The following is a 21,225-nucleotide window of genomic DNA, read 5'->3' as shown; positions in this document are numbered from 1 at the left end:
TGCCCCTACATGCAAAACGCACCCCACACCTGCTCCAGTGACATGCGAAACCCCCCACCCAATCATACAACCCCCTAGCACCAGCCTCCAACAAAACATCGCCCTGAACCCCTGCACCCCTAATTCCCCCGAAAAAGAGAAATACCTGCCCTTGAGGGCCCCCCCCCCACTGAACATGACCCAGGGAGGGAGGGAGGGAAAAAATTGTCCATCTGTCACCCCCCGCCCGGCAGCCGAGACACCACACTTAAAATGGTGTCTCTGCCTCGTGACCGGCCGGATATCAAAATCCAGCCCAAAAGGAGCCCAACAAAGCCCCACCCCCAGCCCAAAAGCTACCAGACCACCTAAACCCGTTCCCCGGCGGCGCCAACTCCACCCCCCCCTTTACCCGGCCCCCAAATTCCCCCAGGCGGGGCAGGCCTCCCTTTGGTCGGCCGCCCCCCCCAGGACCCCCATTGGGGCCCATTGGGGTGTGGAAAAGTAAATTTTGCCATGTTCTGTGTCCCTACGTGTCATCCATCATATGTTATGTGTGCATGATTAAATATGCATATGCGTTCCCCATGTTTGATTAAAGACGCAATTACAGTTGTGTCCACCTCTAGTATGCTAGTTTCCAGTTCTCGTGAATACTACGAATATCAGGCCTATGTAAAGCTACGTTGCCACGTTTCTCAGTGTGCACGTTATTCTATTATAAAGTCCCCGTTTCTAGGCCTCAAAAGGGCCTGGACACCAGATTCAGCTCCTGTCTCCTGAAGCCTCGCTGAGGAGGGATACAGCCCCCACCTGTATCCTCGACCTTTCACTTACTTCCTGCCTCTCAGTGCCCGGTGCAGCCTGGCTCTGCCTCTGAGTCTGCCAAAGAATATGTTATGATTCCAGTTATCAGTTCAGCCCTCCTTCTCTGCATTCCTAAGCTACTGAACTGCATCAATAGTTTCCGTCATTGTCTAGCCTTTCCGGCTCCATGTTAGAGAAATACTGCATTTAATGGTCATTTAATATTCTTCATCACGCACTACATGTAGAATAATGCATGGTCCAGTCTCAGAATCACGTTAGCCTTTCCCCCCTGACTTCTAGTTTATATCAACATGTTCTCTAAACATCAGATATTAGATAGGGTTTAGGTACATGTCACCCTGACTCTCCAGACTTCAGTCTCTGCTCCTAGCACAGAGTTCATAGCCCCCAGCTTCTCCTAGTGATACGTCATTGCTAGTTTGCACGCACCATCAGGTTAGAGGTCCCGGCTCCTCAGGTAGCCCCCTCCATGGTTTCCGCCCCATTCATGACATATTCTGTTACGTTTGCATCACATGTCTATGTATACGCCCAGTTACACCTACTTTCCCCCTTATCTTTCGCGACTGCTACGCGTCACGCCTTCTGCTCCACCCACTGCTACGCCTACTGCAATGTAATGCTATGTGTTTGCGTTATGTATATATGCTCATGTATTGTTATTAAAAGTCAGCGCGCTCATCCCAGACCCAGCCCCAGCAGCTGCTGGGCCCTGTCATCCTATTCCTATGCAGGTTGTCCTGTTCCTGTCCTTATGCTGTATTAAACCTGCAAAAACTCCTACTACCTTGAATCTTGACTCTTATTTATTGAGCTATCTGTTATGATATATGTCTAGTCAAAAAGAGAGGTATTATTTATTTATTTACCACATAATGGCGCCCGAATAGGGACTTGCCCTTTCCCCACCCGTCGGTGAAGCCACGCCGACCCCCTGACCCTCTGCAGTCGTGACGGAACTCTTCTGTGCACCGGCAGATATTTCTGCTTCAAGTATCCCTCAGGCCCACGGAGGAGACGGAGGAGGCGGTCCAGCATCCAAACGAGACGGTGGAGGAACGCGGCGAGTCCCGACCAGAGCCCAAGCCAAGAGTCCAAGGTCCGAGGTATCCGGAGGCCCCACCCGTAACTAAAGTCCGAAGTTCGTCGTCCGTCGTCGTAGCAGTCCAGTCCAGTCGGAGGCCTTCCGTTCTTGCTGCCCGGTGAGTACCATTACTGGGGTAGTATCTAGACAGGGTCAATCTAAATTGACTCTGGTCCGTGGGTTGGTGGTACACAGACTCACAAACGAAGTGTTCACCTAGGTGGATACGGGTCTTGATGCGTCCCTTTACGGGACCGGTATGTTCCGTACTGTTTCAGCAGTGCATCCAGTAACTCTAGTCTGTTCCGTTCTCGAGAAATTCTTGTGTTTCTGTTCTCAGTATTCCAGGTAATATTCTGTCCGAACTGTTATGTTATGATGTTGTTCAATGTATTTCCAATGTCGTGGTATGCCTGAATCGTTCTCCAAATTGTTATTGTTTCTCGTGTATTGTATTGTGTTCCGATTCAAGTTTACAATGTCTCTCTTTTCGAGATTACGTCAGCTAAAAACTAGAAAGGGTTTGTTAGAAGAAGCAGTTCCTGTTCCGCCGAGGGACAGTCCAGGTCATTTTATGTATCAGAAGCATGGCATAAGCGCCATATTGTATCTAGATTTATGGGTAGAGTATACCAAACAGTTAGAAGAGAAGTATAGATGGCCCGTATCGGGTACATGGGATGCCGAGTGTATCATGCGAGTAGAAGAAGCATTATGGAAAAAGAAAGCCAGACAATCACAGAAAGATGCCATCGAGTTATGGCGTAAAGAATCTCATAAAAGAACTGAAAAGGAAATCAGAAAGTCAGAATTAAGTAGAGAATCCTTAGAACGAGCACAAGAAAAAGAACTAATCGAGATAGGTGAACAAGTCAAAGCCGAACAGTCAGACAGACAGAGGCATGCCCTTATTAGGGGTATGTATCCTCTTCTTGCCGAGGGCTTGCCAAAAGCGACCCCAGAGGCATCCAGTAATTTCCCGCCACCATTAGTTCCGACCAAGCTACGTCACAAACAGACCGCAGCTGATATTTTCATTTCGTCCTATTTGGACGACACAGTCCCAGAATATGCAAATCCTGTTCGCGCTCCGCCAGTCCCTGTAAATCAGGCACTTCCCGCTCCTCCAGACACCGGAGTACCTGTTACGGTACCCCCGGTCCAGCCCGCCATACAAGTCCAGCCTACATTTCCATTTCCCACTCTGCCAGGGCGAAGAGCCTCAGTAGACGACTCCAGTTTAGGGGCCGCAGGAGGAGGTCCTCCTCAAACCCCGCCGCCACACAAGCGTTTAACGTTAGCCGAATTACATGCACAAGCGTCACAGCGTACGCCTAGACATCAGACTGTAGCAGAAATAAGAAAATCCCTTGCCGAATGCGGCTATGATCCAGTCCCAGGCGAGGATAATATGGTTTTATATTCATTCCGGGTAAGAAAGGTGGCCGAGTATCTAGTCACCTTACCGAATATGAAAGAAGATCTAGACAGAATATATCGTTTCATCCGTACAGGAGATGATCCAGAAAGTATTAGCGAGGCCATGTCTCAAAGGAAAGCCGAGATCCAGCTCATGATATTAAAGTTTCTGATCAATTGTCTAATAAGAGAACAAGATTACCCGTCTAAAGATCCGGCCGAAATGAAAATCCTGACAAGGTGGAGTGATAATATAGCCGAGGGTAAGCACAAGACCGTCGGTGCTATGGAGAGTATGTACAAGAAAATCCGTAGAGAAATAATAAAATTACACGAACAGCGTAAAGCAGCACAAGTAAGCGAGAAAGAAAGTAACTCTGATACTGAAGAGGTAGAGGACGAGAATCCCGCCAGAATAGCGTATGTAGGAAAATCTAGATTTCCAGATCGCCATTTACGCCTAGAACACAAGTCTATTTTTCATTCTCCAGCACCAGAACAAGGTTCACTAGAACAAGTGTTTCAAGCTACCGATCACATTCTGAAATCACGAATCGGTTACAGTGAGTTAAGTACCATGCATGAACAAGAACTAGCCCGATCAGCAGTCCGATGGATTACTGATTCTACCACTTTTCCAGACGAAATAGTGGCACAAATGTTTCTGAAAATGCCCCCAGCCGAACAACGACTGGTGGGTATGTATATGATCCAGCACCTCATTACTTTGTATGAGGGTCAACACTCTGATCCAGGTCCGTTACATGATGTCCTGAACGAGTTACTCCAGTATAGATGGAAAGGTCTAGGTACCGATTTAATTAGTGTCATTCTAGAACAGCGTCACAAATATAGAACGTTTTTGAACCCGCATTTTGTTCATGCCTCACCTCCAGAAGGTAAACCATTTTACATGGAAAGACAGAATCCGTTACGAGAAGTCCACCCAGTTAAAGGAACGGGTGGCGAAATGCAGCGAGTGTTTGTTTACACTCCGATTACAAAGATGGAACTCCTCGAGATGAAGAAATTAATTCCCTGTCATGACAAAGATCCAGCCGGGTTCCATAGAGAATTAAAAGACATGCTCCGTATGGGAGAATACACATACCCAGATATAATTAAAATGTTAAAGGTTCTGCTGCCCGCAGGGGTGTATGAGAAGCTCAAGGAAAAAGAATGGGAGGTAGGAGAGAAAAAGATCGATTGGGCAGTTCTAGAAGCTGAAGACAAGGCAAGAGTACCAGGTACCGGTCTTGGAGATAAATGTAAAGAATTACCAGAATTATTAATACAAGTTTTACCTAGATTATTGACAACTAGAAAAGAAGACTGGGATGCAATCTCAGCCTGTAAACAGAAGCAAGACGAGGATATTAGTGATTTTTATTCTAGATTTGAAAAGTGTTTTAGTATCAACAGTGGCCTCAAGACAAGTAGTGAGTCATACCCTCACCTTTTTGTTACTAAATTAGTCGAGAATTCAAGCCCACCAATTAAAAATCGAGTTCTGAAAGTCGAAAGTACCTGGCAAGCTAATACCCCGTCCCAGATGTTGCAAATGCTTCAATACCACCAGAACAGAATCAGGGAAGAGCAAGAACACGAAAGAAAACGTATCAAAGATACGAAAATGAAAGTACTAGTTGCACAATCTGTTCCTCAAGACAGTCAGAAGAGGGGTCCGAATCAAGCCAGTCATCCTGCAGCTCCCGTTAAAGGGAACTGCAATTATTGTAAACAGCCAGGTCATTTCATAAATGAGTGTGCAGTTCTGAAACACAACATAGCTACTGGTAAGACTAAAGAAAGACCACGTCCGCCTAGACAAGAACAAGTTTCACAGACTCCTCAGCCACAGAATGCACCACAGACAGTTACCGCACCGCAGCCTATTGCTGCAACACAGCACGTTACATCGCAGATGTACCAGTATGCACAGTCTGAGTATCCAGAGTACCAGCAGTATTCATGAAACAGCCTAGAGAGGGAGGTAGGCTTGCCTCTCATCGAGATACCTGTAGATCAAGAAGGTCCCTATGTTCACAGTCAAGTATTAGGGAAAGACAGAAAGTTTTTGATTGATACAGGGGCAAGTAGGACCACAATTAGTCACGCCGAAGTTCCAGGGGCTCCGCTCTCAGGCTCAAGAAATGTTTCCCTTGGATTTTCAGGAAAACCTATCGTAAATGAGATTTCAAAGCCAGTTACTCTAGAAGTAGGTCCATTGTCCCGCACTACTGATCTGTTACTTACTAAATCATGTCCAGAAAACCTATTAGGCATTAAGACACTGAAAGAGTTAGGTGCAGTTATATGCTGTTCCCCAGAGGGAATACGATTGTTCCTACGTGACTTCAAGGGTCACTATGTATTACGAGATTTTGATTCAAGACTGTCTAATGTTCCACAGCACTTATGGGCGCAAGGTCCAACTGATGTAGGTTACATGCAAATCACACCCTATCGTGTGACTCTCAAGCCAGGTGTAGTGTTACCACGAATCAGACAGTACAGATTGCCACCTGAGGCTGTAGCAGCCTTATCCAAAATTATTGACGAGCTCATGGCTCAAGGAGTGGTTGTAGAAACTGACTCCAACGTATGTAATTCTCCGATCATTCCAGTCATGAAACGTACTGATCCAAATGCACCCCCAGTATATCGATTAGTGATTGACCTACGAGAGCTTAATAAATGTATTATTCCTCAGTACCCAGTTGTCCCAGACATCTCTTCCCTATTAACGGCCATTGATTCCGAAGCCACGTTCTTCACTGTCATAGACCTCAAGAACGCATTTTTCAGTGTCCCTATTCATCCAGACAGCCAGTTCCTTTTCGGATTTTGTTTAAATGGAAGGAGCTATATGTTTACACGAGCTCCTCAAGGTTTCACAGAAAGTCCTAGTATTTACAGTCAAGCACTCAAGAGACAACTAGACAACATTCACATGCCAACTGACACTGCCCTGCTCCAGTATGTCGATGATCTACTGATCACAGCCCGTTCTGAACGTGCTTGCGAGCGAGCATCCCTTACAGTTTTGTATTTCCTAGCCGAGATGGGGCACAAGGTGTCCCCTTCTAAGCTTCAATTCTGTGTCCAGCAAGTGGTATACTTAGGACACTTACTGTCCAAGAGGGGTAGGCAGTTGACACCAGACCGTATCCAGTTAATAGCGAGTCTTCCTCAGCCCAAGACCCAGAAGGAGGTACGTGCTTTTATCGGCCTTACTTCTTACTGCAGACAATGGATTCCCCAGTATGCATTTCTAGCCAAACCACTGATACAGTTAACGACACAGGAGGCAGCCGTATCGACTGTCCTCCCTTGGACATCTGAACATACACTTAGTTTCAATGAGTTAAAGAAAGCCCTATGCCAAGCTCCAGTTCTAGCGACACCGAACTACAGTAAGCCTTTTACACTTTTCGTCACTGAACGCGAAGGTACAGCATTATCTGTTCTCACACAAGATCAAGCAGGACAATACAAGCCATGTGCTTATTTTTCGAGCATATTAGATCCAGTCGCCCAGGCGTTGCCTGCGTGCCTCAAGTCAGTTGCAGCCACAGCACTAGCTATTAGGCAAAGTGATTCCATAGTTTTAGGACACTCCCTGACAGTACAGGTTCCACACTCCGTAGAAGTTCTTCTAAATCGAACACAGACTCAACACTTGACAATTGCACGTTTAACAGGTTATGAATTGACACTGTTCCAGCCACACATAGAAATCAGACGCTGCAACATTTTAAATCCTGCTACACTGTTACCATCAGTTAATTCAAATCCAGCCACACATGATTGCGTGGAAGTAGTTAACATTACGACAAAGCCAAGACAAGATCTGACAGATACTCCGTTACCAGATCCCGACCTGACACTTTATGTGGATGGTTCATGCCTAAGAACTAGTACAGGAGAACTAGTCGCCGCGTATGCAGTGACTACTGACACCGAAGTTATTGAAACACACCGTATTGATACCCTGTCCGCTCAAGCAGCAGAGCTAGTTGCTCTGACACAAGCCTGCATACACGCCAAGAACTTGAAAGTTAATGTTTATACAGATTCACGCTACGCATTCGGAGTCGTACACGACTTCGGAGTGCTCTGGCAGGAGAGAGGTTTCATGACTTCTCATGGAACCAAGATTCAGCATGGTCTCCTTATTCAAGCTCTGTTAGATGCCATACACTTGCCGACATCTATTGCTATCATGAAGTGCAAAGCACATACGAAAGTTACTGACATTATTTCCCAAGGTAATGATCTAGCAGATCGCACAGCCAAGCTTACAGCACAGACTCCAGACATTCAAGTTAATCAGACACATACTCCAGATCCGATTACATGCATGACAGTTAAGGACCCTACACAAGATGTCATAGATATCCAGTTACATGCTACTCCCGAAGAAATCAAGAAATGGTCCGAACAAGGAGGGGTCCAGACAGATCAAGGATGGTTAACGAAGGGTAGAGCCACGTGGTTTCTCCCCGACTCTATGGTTCAAGTCATTATTAATACCGCACATAGTCCAGCACATTTAGGAGAAAAAGCCATGTTAGACAGTATCCAGAACATCTGGTTCAACAAGCATTTACGAGCTGCAGCCAAGCAGAAAGTCCGTACCTGTATGATATGTTGTCAGTTTAATCCAGGTAAAAGTGTCCCGGTGGAACAAGGTGGATTCCAGCCCCCTGACCACCCTTTTGAAGTCCTCCAGATGGATTATATTCAGATGGAGCGATGTCGAGGTTTCAAGTATGTCCTTGTAGTTGTATGCGCTTTGTCCAGGTGGACAGAAGCATATCCAGTCCCAGATTACACAGCCGCGACCACTGCCAAGCAGTTGGTTCGTGAGTTCTTCCCCCGTTATGGACTCCCTAGAGTCGTATATTCTGATAACGGCCAGCCATTCTCATCTGAACTCATGAAGCATGTTTCCCTTTTGCTAGGGTACCAGTGGAAGTTCCATTGTGTACGCCATCCTGAAGCAGCCGGTCTCGTTGAGAGACATAATCAGACTCTGAAAATCCGAGTCGCCAAAATATGTAAAGAAAAAGGTGTGGACTGGCTAGTAGCTCTACCAGTCGCTTTATTTTATATGCGCATGGTCGCACATTCCAGATCAGGTCTGTCCCCGTATGAGGTCGTATTCGGCCGCCCCCCTAACATGTGGGGTACTCCTAGACCCCGAAGTATTACCGATGTTTCAAGTAATATGCTGACAGATTACCTAGCTTCCTTGATGTCTGCCCTCAACTCATGTCGTTCACAGGTTGCTGCCGCATTTCCAGACAATACCGAGGTGGCACCGCACAAAATCGTTCCAGGATCCATGGTGATGGTCCGCAACTTTGACAGATCAAGTCCGCTGGAGCCTTGTTGGAAAGAGCCCCGACAGGTCCTCCTCACCACCCGTACAGCCGTGAAGTTGGAAGGACGCAAAGGCTGGGTACACCTTTCTCATGTCAAACTTTTTAATGGACTGAAACCCGTCTTAAAGAACATTTCCCAGGATTTGAAGGATTGCCAAAATATTGTTCTCAAGGACTGTCCCGCAAAAGACATTGCTACAACCCCTCCCCTGTTAGAGAAAACTCCACAACAGGAGTATAAACAGAAACTTCGGTCTAGTAAAATAAGTCAGTCAGTTTGATTGTCTAAGTCCTCCCCTAGGTGAAACGGTTAGACTGTTTCTGACATGTATAAAATAGACCCCCATAGTGAGAGAGTTAGTCAAAACTCAATCCGATGTATCGTTTTTCTATGTTTCATATTGTTTTTCAGCCTTATGATTTCCTGCACCAGTTATGCATTTTACCTATGTTTCCCAGTCTCACATGTAAATAAGTCTGCTAATGCTACAGTAGAGCACACGTTTAGTGATCTGCCCCCTCATGAACTCTCTTACCGCCTCGCTATGCGAAATAACTCCTTTATCCGCATGTTACATTACTCACACCAGAGCAGCAATGCCACTAATTGTTGGGTGTGTGGTCGACTCCCCCCTTTCCAGACCCCGAAGGGAGTTCTGCCACTTTTTCCTTATCCATTTTCACATAATGGTTCGTGTGGAGCATGGTCCACGTTAACGTCATCCTCAACAGATATGTCTTTTCTTAACAGTACATGTTTTCCAGACAAGCAAGGTCTCCCCCACAGAACAGGGTTAGATCTAGAAAATGAAGTGTATAATTTAGGTAATTATTCGTCGAATTTCATGGTCCTGAATGTTCAGTCTGATACTACTCCAGACTTACCTGCTATTTCAGTACTACCAGTCAAAGGCGAATTATGTGTCCGAAATAATGGTTCCGTACATGTAGGACATAGTGATTGTACTACTATTGTCAAGTATAGTGACAGTGGGAAATCTATTTTCAAAGCTTCACGTCATTCTTATTTTATTTGTGGTCAAACCGCATATGTTCGTCTGCCCCTCGATTGGGAGGGAACCTGTTACATTGCCTTCCTACTGCCACCAGTTTTCCTAGCCCCACCTGATTATCACAGAAATACACATCTAGTACACATTAGACATAGAAGGGAGTCCCCAATTGTCGATTATACTGAAACTGCTCTAGAACAGTATACAGATTTCAACAGAGGTTTCTTCTTCTTTATAGGACCTATCCAGAATAGTAAGCTGATCCGTAGGTTAACCAGAACCCTTGAAGCTGTAATAAATGAGACTGCCTCTGCTCTAGGTAACTTAACCGAAGAGCAATCTGCTATGAGATTTGTCGTTTTACAGAATCGTCTCGTCCTTGACGTCATACTGGCCGATAGGGGCGGGGCCTGTAGAGTCATCGGATCTAGTTGCTGCATTTTCATTCCAAATAACGCGCCGTCTGTTTATTCAGCTATAACCAGACTCCATAAAATTGCCCATCTGATACACCAAGATCCAGGCACCTGGACATGGTCCGGTTGGTTCTGGAATATAATTTCCGCCTGGGGATGGAAAGTCTTGTCCTTTCTAGGTATTGCAGCAGCGATCATATTCAGCTGCTGCCTCTGTATACAATGTGGCCCTGCGATTTGCGGCATTTGTGCTACCTCTTGTATTCCTAGTCCCAAGCCCCGTTCTAAATCCCGTTCCAGGATAATTCGAGACGAGCAAATGATACTGTATGAAATGATGGATGGTATCATGAAAATTGATGTTTCCTGATGGAAACGTAGTGACAAGGAGGGAATGTGGAAAAGTAAATTTTGCCATGTTCTGTGTCCCTACGTGTCATCCATCATATGTTATGTGTGCATGATTAAATATGCATATGCGTTCCCCATGTTTGATTAAAGACGCAATTACAGTTGTGTCCACCTCTAGTATGCTAGTTTCCAGTTCTCGTGAATACTACGAATATCAGGCCTATGTAAAGCTACGTTGCCACGTTTCTCAGTGTGCACGTTATTCTATTATAAAGTCCCCGTTTCTAGGCCTCAAAAGGGCCTGGACACCAGATTCAGCTCCTGTCTCCTGAAGCCTCGCTGAGGAGGGATACAGCCCCCACCTGTATCCTCGACCTTTCACTTACTTCCTGCCTCTCAGTGCCCGGTGCAGCCTGGCTCTGCCTCTGAGTCTGCCAAAGAATATGTTATGATTCCAGTTATCAGTTCAGCCCTCCTTCTCTGCATTCCTAAGCTACTGAACTGCATCAATAGTTTCCGTCATTGTCTAGCCTTTCCGGCTCCATGTTAGAGAAATACTGCATTTAATGGTCATTTAATATTCTTCATCACGCACTACATGTAGAATAATGCATGGTCCAGTCTCAGAATCACGTTAGCCTTTCCCCCCCTGACTTCTAGTTTATATCAACATGTTCTCTAAACATCAGATATTAGATAGGGTTTAGGTACATGTCGCCCTGACTCTCCAGACTTCAGTCTCTGCTCCTAGCACAGAGTTCATAGCCCCCAGCTTCTCCTAGTGATACGTCATTGCTAGTTTGCACGCACCATCAGGTTAGAGGTCCCGGCTCCTCAGGTAGCCCCCTCCATGGTTTCCGCCCCATTCATGACATATTCTGTTACGTTTGCATCACATGTCTATGTATACGCCCAGTTACACCTACTTTCCCCCTTATCTTTCGCGACTGCTACGCGTCACGCCTTCTGCTCCACCCACTGCTACGCCTACTGCAATGTAATGCTATGTGTTTGCGTTATGTATATATGCTCATGTATTGTTATTAAAAGTCAGCGCGCTCATCCCAGACCCAGCCCCAGCAGCTGCTGGGCCCTGTCATCCTATTCCTATGCAGGTTGTCCTGTTCCTGTCCTTATGCTGTATTAAACCTGCAAAAACTCCTACTACCTCGAATCTTGACTCTTATTTATTGAGCTATCTGTTATGATATATGTCTAGTCAAAAAGAGAGGTATTATTTATTTATTTACCACAGGGGAAAGGAAGGGGGGGAAGAAAAGCACCGACCCGAGACACAATGTAGGTGTGACAAAGGCCGCTTTATTGGAAGCAGGTGCATACTACACAATAACATCCTTGGCCTACACCGCACAATCTAAGCCTCATAAATATGTAATTTCCTGACTCACCCCCACCCCCTCCCCTAACTGATTCCCACAATCCACAAACAGTAACAATTAGCATAACGTCAATTTGCCTCTCCATCTGGCTAAATACTTTATTGTGCTTGACCTACCCCCCGATAATCCAACAGTTCTCCTACTCTTCACCCATATATTAGGAAGAACCGCCACTCGAGGGACGTGCTAACGGTCCTTGACCCCCCCCTAGCACTCCCCCTCCCTAAGCCCGGGACGTGCCGCATGTCCCAGCCGGCAGGAACACACCCCCAACCATATGGCGTGCCGCGGACCCTCTTCAAACACCGTGCTGTCAGGTCAACGCCTTCGTCCCGCCGGCCGGTCCTCCCCCCTAGCCATAGGGCCATGCCCTCCGTCCCAATGTATAGGGCCATGCCCTCCGTCACCACGTATAGGGCCATGCCCTCCGTCACCACGTCTAGGGCCATGCCCTCCGTCACCAATGTAAAGGGCCATGCCCTCCGTCACCAATGTATAGGGCCATGCCCTCCGTCACCACTGTATAGGGCCATGCCCTCCGTCACCAACGTATAGGGCCATGCCCTCCGTCACCAACGTATAGGGTCATGCCCTCCGTCACCAACGTATAGGGCCATGCCCTCCGTCACCACGCATAGGGCCATGCCCTCTGTCACCAATGCATAGGGCCATGCCCTCCGTCACCAATGCATAGGGCCATGCCCTCTGTCACCAATGCAGAGGGCCATGCCCTCCGTCACCGATGCATGGGCCATGCCCTCCGTCACCAATGCATAGAGCCATGCCCTCCGACACCAATGTATAGGGCCATGCCCTCAGTCACCGATGTATAGGGCCATGCCCTCCGTCACCAATGCATAGGGCCATGCCCTCGTCAGCAATGCATAGGGCCATGCCCTCGTCACCAATGCATAGGGCCATGCCCTCGTCACCAATGCATAGGGCCATGCCCTCGTCACCCCTGCATAGGGCCATGCCCTCCGTCACCAAATGCATAGGGCCATGCCCTCCGTCACCAATGCATAGGGCCATGCCCTCCGTCATCAATGCATAGGGCCATGCCCTCTGTCACTAACTGTATAGTAGAAAAGAGGGTTTCCCTTGGCATTAATTAAAATGGGGATGTTTTGGTTCCCGACCTAGACTACTGAATTCTACACATTTAAGTGCATCCACATGAAAGGGTAGTTTTTACTAAAAAATATAATATTTATTTTCTTATAAAACACAATGTAAATTTTGAGTACATGTACAAAATTAAAACCAATGACACACCATGTGTCCACATTTAAAAAAACATATATTACACATTTCTGAGCATCATAATCACATTTAAATCAAAAACAGGATAAATTCAAAACACAATTTGCAATTACAGGAAAATGAATTCAGTTTTAAAACAATTTAAACAAACAAAGGAGAGACAAACACAGACATAGTTTCTTAGTCATTTGCGTGTGCACATCAGAGAACCTAAATTTATACAAAATCAGAACCTGGACTACTTATTTTTGTACAGTCTACAGGATAGATTTTCGGTCTTTCGATTGTGCAAAGGGTTGCGTCGACGCGTTTCGATGGTTTTTTACACATATACTACCATCTTTGTCAAGACAAGTTCATTAGTCTCTCCAATATCCTTGGCACTGGTTGGTTGCCGTTGCGGTTATCCTTTCCTGCAGGTAAACATATTAGTGTAAGTGTTGTTGTTTAAAACTACTTCACATTGTCTAAACCCTAAGCTTTTTGTTCAAGCCTGGCATAAATGTGCATTATCGGTGGAATTCATCCTACCCTCCCTGGGTCCCATCCTGTCTCTATGGACCAATTAATCACAAGTTATTACCCATTAGGTTGTTGGTTACTCCAGGGCTGTATACATAGTTTATAGTCTACTTGCTCCTGCATATTTGTCGTTCATTTGAGTGGTAGTTACATCTCTAAGTTATAGGACTATACCTTATTGCATGACAGTTCTCATCTCTGTATGGGTCTGTATAATCAGATTTCAGTTGATTTCTGCATCCTATTAGCCTCTAAGGAATAAGTAAACATCTTAATTATTTGGCGTGTATTTAATTGGGGGCACGCTCTATCATTTTACCCTTTATAATTATTCATTACCTTACAGAGACACTTGAGTCTCTTCAAGAACGCCCTTCTCCTTATTCTTCTGTTTGTATTTTTAATCTTGGTATCCTATGACCTAGGGAGGAGAGATATACGCTGCATTGTAACATATTGTTTGTTTGTACCTGACATAGATATAGCGTGGTCTACCTAACCGCTGTTTAAAAAATCTCTCTAATTGAGAAACTAACTGTATAGGGCCATGCCCTCAGTCAACGTCACCCCTGGGGCGTGTTTCCAGGCCACGCAATCGAGCTCCCAACGAAGTATGACCGCACTGAACCGGGGCCGTGCCCTCCATAGAGAAGCCCTCCGGATGGTGCGTCCCACACCGGAGCCTGTCCGCCAGGAAAAAACCCCTGCCGCAGTGCCCCCAACACCCCAGTCACCTACCAGACCCCGCAGCCCCCGACATGGCTGCGTCTCCGTTCCTCGTCAGACCCCCCCGCGCGTTGCGACCCCCCTGTCCTCCGGCGGGCGTGCTCCCTGACCATGGAGTCGAGCTCACTACGGAGAATGACCACACCGACATGGGACCGTGCGTCCTCTCTGGCGCCCAGGGAGAAGTCCTTCACACAGTGCGTCACCCCCCAGAGCCTGTCCGCCAGGAAAAAGCCCACTACAAAGAACGTACCTCTCACCCACGCACGACCCCCAAATGTCCTTGAAATGCCCGCTGCCTAACCGCGATGCTTTCCCAGTTCCCGCCTATACGCTTTGGTTCTCGTGCGAGCGGGCGTGGCGTAATGGCTAGAGAGCCACTAACTTTGGAGCTCAGGAAGCAGGTTTGAGTCTCAGCAACAGCTCAAGGTACAGTGTGTCTGAGCAAATCAAGTAATCGCCAGTGCCTACCAAATGTAAATGAATATGTCGTTGTTGATGCTCAGGGAAAGCCCTTCGAGTTTTACCACAATAACTGCAAACAAATAAAATTTAAGTCAAAAACAGTGTACTGCTGCAGAGGTAAGATTTCTTCCCATTCAGAGAGCTAGTAGACATCTCAACCCCTCCCTGGGCCAAGACCTCAACCCAGCCTCCCCCATTCTATCCTATAGGCAGAATGGCCTTTCAGCAGAGAAAACCAAATGGAGTGTTTTTCACCGTCAGGACATTACACACACCTTAGTACATGCCCATCCTATTACCTACACCCCACCCCGCACAGGGATTACCCGGGCCTACCATAGGGGTGCCCAATGTGTATGGAAAAGTGCAAGTCAGGCCCGACAAGTAGTTGCACTTATCAGGAACACAAGCCAAATTAGCAAACTGTGCGCAGGTCCCACACTGCATCCTTGAGTTCCCTGCACCACACCCCTTGAATTACTAGCCCTGGTACACACAGTGCACAACAAGGGACTTTACTAGTAAGGCAAACATACCCATCATGTACATCCAATTACCATTACACTGTACATAGGGAAACACTTGTACTTTGACACCGATCAGCAGCGGCAAAGTCCCCAACCATCTAGATTGGCAACTCTACGTCAGGAAAATGGTCTACGGGGAAAGCAAAACATTTAGAGAACTTTCACTAAAAAGGGGCAAGTCCTCCAGGGCCCTTAGGGGTCGAATAATCCTGAATCACCTCAAAGTCATTTCTGTCTAAAGTCGCCTTTGCATGATTATGTCCCAGGTTTTACCACCAAAAGGACTAGCTAAACCCATGCACTCTCATAAATCTTCCCCAGAGATTCGATGAGTCCTTGTCGGAAACTACCAATTCGTAGGTGGTAACCCCCCAGATTTTCGCCGTCCTTTACCGAACCTGTTTTTGTTAGCCATTGGTAAAATGCTTGTGCTTTCCCGCGAAACAATGAAACCCGGCATTCACCTAAATGGCCCATTTTCTTCCCTTTCAAGATCCCTAGTGTATAGACCTACCTGAAACTGGGGCCTGCCAATTAATGCTAATAGTGGACTGCAGCACTCATTGTGCCACCCACTAAATTAGTAAGTTTAAAACATGTCTCCTGGGTGGCCAATGCAGCCTGAGTGTGCAGGTATATAAAATGGCTTTCAGACCTGGCAAAATAACCCATGATCCAGGCCCAAACCTTCCCTTTAAAATTACGTTTAAGTCACCCTTTAGGTAGTCTATAAAAAGCCGTAGTAGACCATAGTGCAAGTGCATGGTATTTAACAGCAAGTACATCTAATAGCTACCGGTTCTGGCAACGAAAACCTCCAAAGTCATTTTTCACTGCATCCTGACTGGCTCTCACCTAGAGTAACACTGGTTTACACTACTGCCTATTCTAAGCGCAAAATGCAGTCTGTGTACCGCTATAAATTATTCCAAGGGCTCATTTTAATAGCAATTTACAATACAACGTAACATTCTTATAAAATAAACTTTGCTGACACTGGGCGAGGTGCTTTATTCCTGTACCAGCATCTTATCATCGAATTTTTTCAGCACAGAGCTGATTTATCATGCCCAAATATAGCTAATATTGGCTTGCCCTATCCAATGCGGAAGACTAAAAGCCCACCTAGGGAAGTCGCTTTATACTAGCTGGCCAAGGTCTGTGCATTGCGCTTGAGAAACAAAACTCACTAGTGTAACGCTGGTAGGAGTTTCAATTTGATAAGTTCCAGTATAGTTAACCGAGAGGGGCCCGTGAAGTCACTGGCCATGCGTAGTAATGAGGAAGAGCACAAAAAAGCAATGAATGGATTACTTAAATTAATCCCAGCCCTTGGCGATTACTCAGGACACATATGCAGCGCAACATACCCCCAGCGTACACTCCTAAAATCACCACCCCCCAAGAAGTCCATCAGACCTTTCTCCCCTGCCCCGAAACAACAAAAACCCCGGCGGCCGTAAGGACCCTTCGGGTAGGGGCAGCTGTGACTCACCTAGTCCCACGTGGGAGCCCGACCGCCCGCACCAGGCAGAGCCGGCCCATCCTCTCGGCCGCGTGGAGCCGCATGCTGCTCTCCCGAGCTCCACCAACATCCAGCGATGTGTCCCGCATACTTCCTGCCGCGTCCCATCCCTGCCCCAGCGAAATGTCCAGCCGAGCCCCGGTACTTCTCCAGGGACACGAGCTTGCCCTTGATGTTCACCGCCTCAAAATTGTAAAAGTCCTAGTCCTTCTGCATTTGGGGAAGGGAGAGCTCCAGTAGCAGCAGCGCGAGGGTGACCGTGACCATGGCGACATAGACCCCGACCCTCTGCCTGCGCGAGATGCTGCCTGCGTGGCCCTCGCTCTCGGGCTCCTGTATCCCACCGGCCAAAATTGTCCATCCGAAAATTTTCTCCAGAAATTCAAATGCCCGTATCACGTTGTTCAAACTGTCCCCCTCCTGGTCGTTACGCTTGTTGTAAATAAGTCGCAATAATACTGTACAGGGTGTCCCCACCGACCTCCTCACAGAGGCGGGAAGCAGGCAGTAAATGTGTTTAGCGCTCTCCTGCGTGGCTTCCTCGTTGCACGGGGACAGTTTTCCTTGAAGCCACCTTCCTACCTAATACGTGATATAGTCCAGGAAAAGGTTTTCGGCTGCTTCAGTATAAAAAATTGTCCATCTGTCACCCCCCGCCCGGCAGCCGAGACACCACACTTAAAATGGTGTCTCTGCCTCGTGACCGGCCGGATATCAAAATCCAGCCCAAAAGGAGCCCAACAAAGCCCCACCCCCAGCCCAAAAGCTACCAGAACACCTAAACCCATTCCCGGGCGGCGCCAACTCCACCCCCCCCCTTTCCCCGGCCCCCAAATTCCCCCGGGCGGGGCAGGCCTCCCTTTGGTCGGCCGCCCCCCCCAGGACCCCCATTGTGGCTGTGCAGAGACAGCCTGGGTATGCACATCTCATCCCGCTTCTCTGTAGAAAGGTGCGTCATTAGAAGCAGGACCCATCCCTCAGTCTGGGTTAAGAGCGGACGGGTCTTTAGCTATGCTAATGTCGCCCCTTTGTTGTGTGTAGAGGTGCACTTGCATCTCTGTCTAAGCATCCTGAAGTCCTGCCTCGAGTTTCCTCTCCATGCAGGAAAGATTTACAGAAACAGCAGAACATTCGATACTTTTTTCAAAAGGTCTCTCAGAGTTTAGAGTGAAGCTAGCCACGCACATCTTTCTTTTAAGGTCTGACGAGTTTAAGCAGTTAATCTCCACGTGCCTAAAACTTGTTTAATGTAACTGGTGCTTATGTAAAGCGCACCAAAACCATTTGGGTCGGGTTCACCTATTTAAACTGGAAAAAAAAAAGCCATAGTGTTGCCTGATCAGAAACATCAATAATAAATATTGCACTATTTGGTTTGTCAGGCCTGCTTCCTAATGGAAAGAGCTACTCCAATATACACAATAATGTAGGCACAATTGGGATGCGCAGAATAAACAGGCGTACGTTTTGTTAGCTCAAGTGTGGATATACTGTTTTTATTTTCTGTTGAGTTTCACATAGGACTTACACAAGCTTTTCTGATGCACTGAGTCAAGCACCTGTTTCTGTGGGCCTATACTGAGTAAAGAAACCTCCTTTACGCCAGATTTCTCTCAGTTACTGCATTATTTTTAGATATTATAGCTCCGTAACAGTAATCAAAGGTTGCCTATATCTGTTTCTGAGCTGTGCTGTCTGAAACTAAAGCACCTATCCAGACAAATATAATTAAAAGGCCCAGCACCTAAGCCTGGGACATATTTATCATATCATGCAGGACAACAAGTGACTTTTCTGCGCTGTGTGATTGTGAAGGGCAGGAGTGCGCTGTATTCAACATTGTGCGGCACACTTCTGCTTTTCCCTGTGCTGGTGCACAATGTGCTGCCTAGCTTCAACACATTTTCTTTTGGTATACAACAAGGGGACCCAAACAGTTTGCTGAGGACCGTGGGTATCAAGTGCTATTAAAGACATAGGTCCTTAGCTTTTAAAGGTAAAAAAGTCAATGAAATATAGGCCATAATAGGAAACTATATTTTTACACTGCCCAGCCGGACAGGATATTTATTTCAATTCAATATGAACGCTTTAGACAAATGGTTGTAAGGCACACTCCTGTACCATACTTGGGGGGGAAAACAAACAACAATTAAGTGAGGATTTTACAGGCAAAAAACGAGCATTATTGGCCACTTTTAAATCAGTGTCAAATTAGAGAAGTGCCAAAGAAGTGCTAGACATAACAAAATTAAACACAATAGTTAGGTTATGAAAGCACTGTAAGAAGTCGACGTTTCGATCCCTTATGCTCTAAATACATGGGACCATCATCAGGACTGACAATAAAAACATGCCTGGTATAGTAAAGTACAACCGCCTGTATAGGGTGGAAGAAATGAGAAAAGGAGAGAAAAGAAACAGCCAGTAGCTGAATTAAAAACCTGATATTCCTGCGCACTAGTTTAGTACAAAACCTTTGTATACCAAACATTATATTTGGAATCGACTTACGCGTGTTCTAATCACTGTGCCTTAATCGTGAAAGTACTGTTCATTCATAGTTCGGTGCCTGTGTGACTGGTGATATCACAATTTTGGGTCAATCATTTCAAATATTTGAACCGTCTGTGTAGTTACACGGTGGGTCGAAACCAGCGAGCACGGCGAGAAAACATTGAGCAAAACAGCAGACACCTTCATTTGTGTACACATGCGTGTTCATTCATCATGTGTGTTATTAGGGGCTGAGTAGGGGAGTGCCACTCATATTATGCTAGTAATGCATTACTAGCATAATATGAGTTGTCCCGATCCCTTGAAGGAACCGGTATTCAATCTTGCATGTAATTTTCCCTACCCACAAACAAGTGAAAGCAACCTAGCAACCCCTCACACCGGGAATCTAGCCCGATTTTCGGGTAAGTGATCTTAAACCACAAGGGCACTCAGCCCCTAATAACACACGTGATGAATGAACATGCATGTGTACACAAATGAAGGTGTCTGCTGTTTTGCTCAATGTTTTCTCGTTGTGCTCGCTGGTTTCGACCCACCGTGTAACTACACAGACGGTTCAAATATTTGAAATGATTGACCCAAAATTGTGATATCACCAGTCACACAGGCACCGAACTATGAATGAACAGTACTTTCACGATTAAGGCACAGTGATTAGAACACGCGTAAGTCGATTCCGAATATAATGTTTGGTATACAAAGGTTTTGAACTAAACTAGTGCGCAGGAATATCAGGTTTTTAATTCAGCTACTGGCTGTTTCTTTTCTCTCCTTTTCTCATTTCTTCCACCCTATACAGGCGGTTGTACTTTACTATACCAGGCATGTTTTTATTGTCAGTCCTGATGATGGTCCCATGTATTTAGAGCATAAGGGATCGAAACGTCGACTTCTTACAGTGCTTTCATAACCTAACTATTGTGTTTAATTTTGTTATGTCTAGCACTTCTTTGGCACTCCTCTAATTTGACACTGATTTAAAAGTGGCCAATAATGCTCGTTTTTTGCCTGTAAAATCCTCACTTAATTGTTGTTTGTTTTTCCCCCCAAGTATGGTACAGGAGTGTGCCTTACAACCATTTGTCTAAAGCATTCATATTGAATTGAAATAAATATCCTGTCCGGCTGGGCAGTGAAAAAATATAGTTTCCTATTATGGCCTATATTTCATTGACTTTTTTATCTTTAAAAGCTAAGGACCTTTGTCTTTAATAGCTTCAACACAGACACTCTTGCACCATGGTGCAAGGGTTCCTGCATTGCTTGCATGATTGTTTTTGTGCAGAATGGGGCCCCTTCCTGAGCAAAACCATTGTGTGTGAATATAATCATGTTTCTGTAGAGATAGTGTGTGATTATAGTCATGCTCAAGACTCTGTAGAGATTGTGTGTGATGGAAGTGATGTCCATGCCCCAGTGAAATAGAGTGTGATAGTTGCCATGTCCCCACAGAGATAGTGTGTGATAATAATAATGTTCAAGTCAATAGAGATAGTCTGAGATGGTAGTGACGCCTAGGTCCTCACAAAGATAGTGTGTGATAATAGTCATTTTCAAAGCTCTCAGAAATTGTGTGCGAGTCATGTCCGTGTCCCACAGAGATAGTGTCTGATGACAGTGATGCCCAGGTACTCACAGAGACAGTAAGTGATGATAGTGATGCCCAGGTACCCATAGAGATAGTTTGTGATTATAGTCATATCCATACCCCACAAAGATAGTGTGTGATAATAATCATGTTGAATTCACTCTAGATTGTGTGTGATTAGAGTGATGCTCTGGTCCCCACAGAGA

Source organism: Lissotriton helveticus, chromosome 10 (assembly GCF_964261635.1).
Source record: "Lissotriton helveticus chromosome 10, aLisHel1.1, whole genome shotgun sequence".
NCBI lineage: Eukaryota > Metazoa > Chordata > Amphibia > Caudata > Salamandridae > Lissotriton > Lissotriton helveticus.
The sequence above is the reverse complement of the archived record's forward strand: the minus strand, read 5'-3'. Positions refer to the sequence as shown.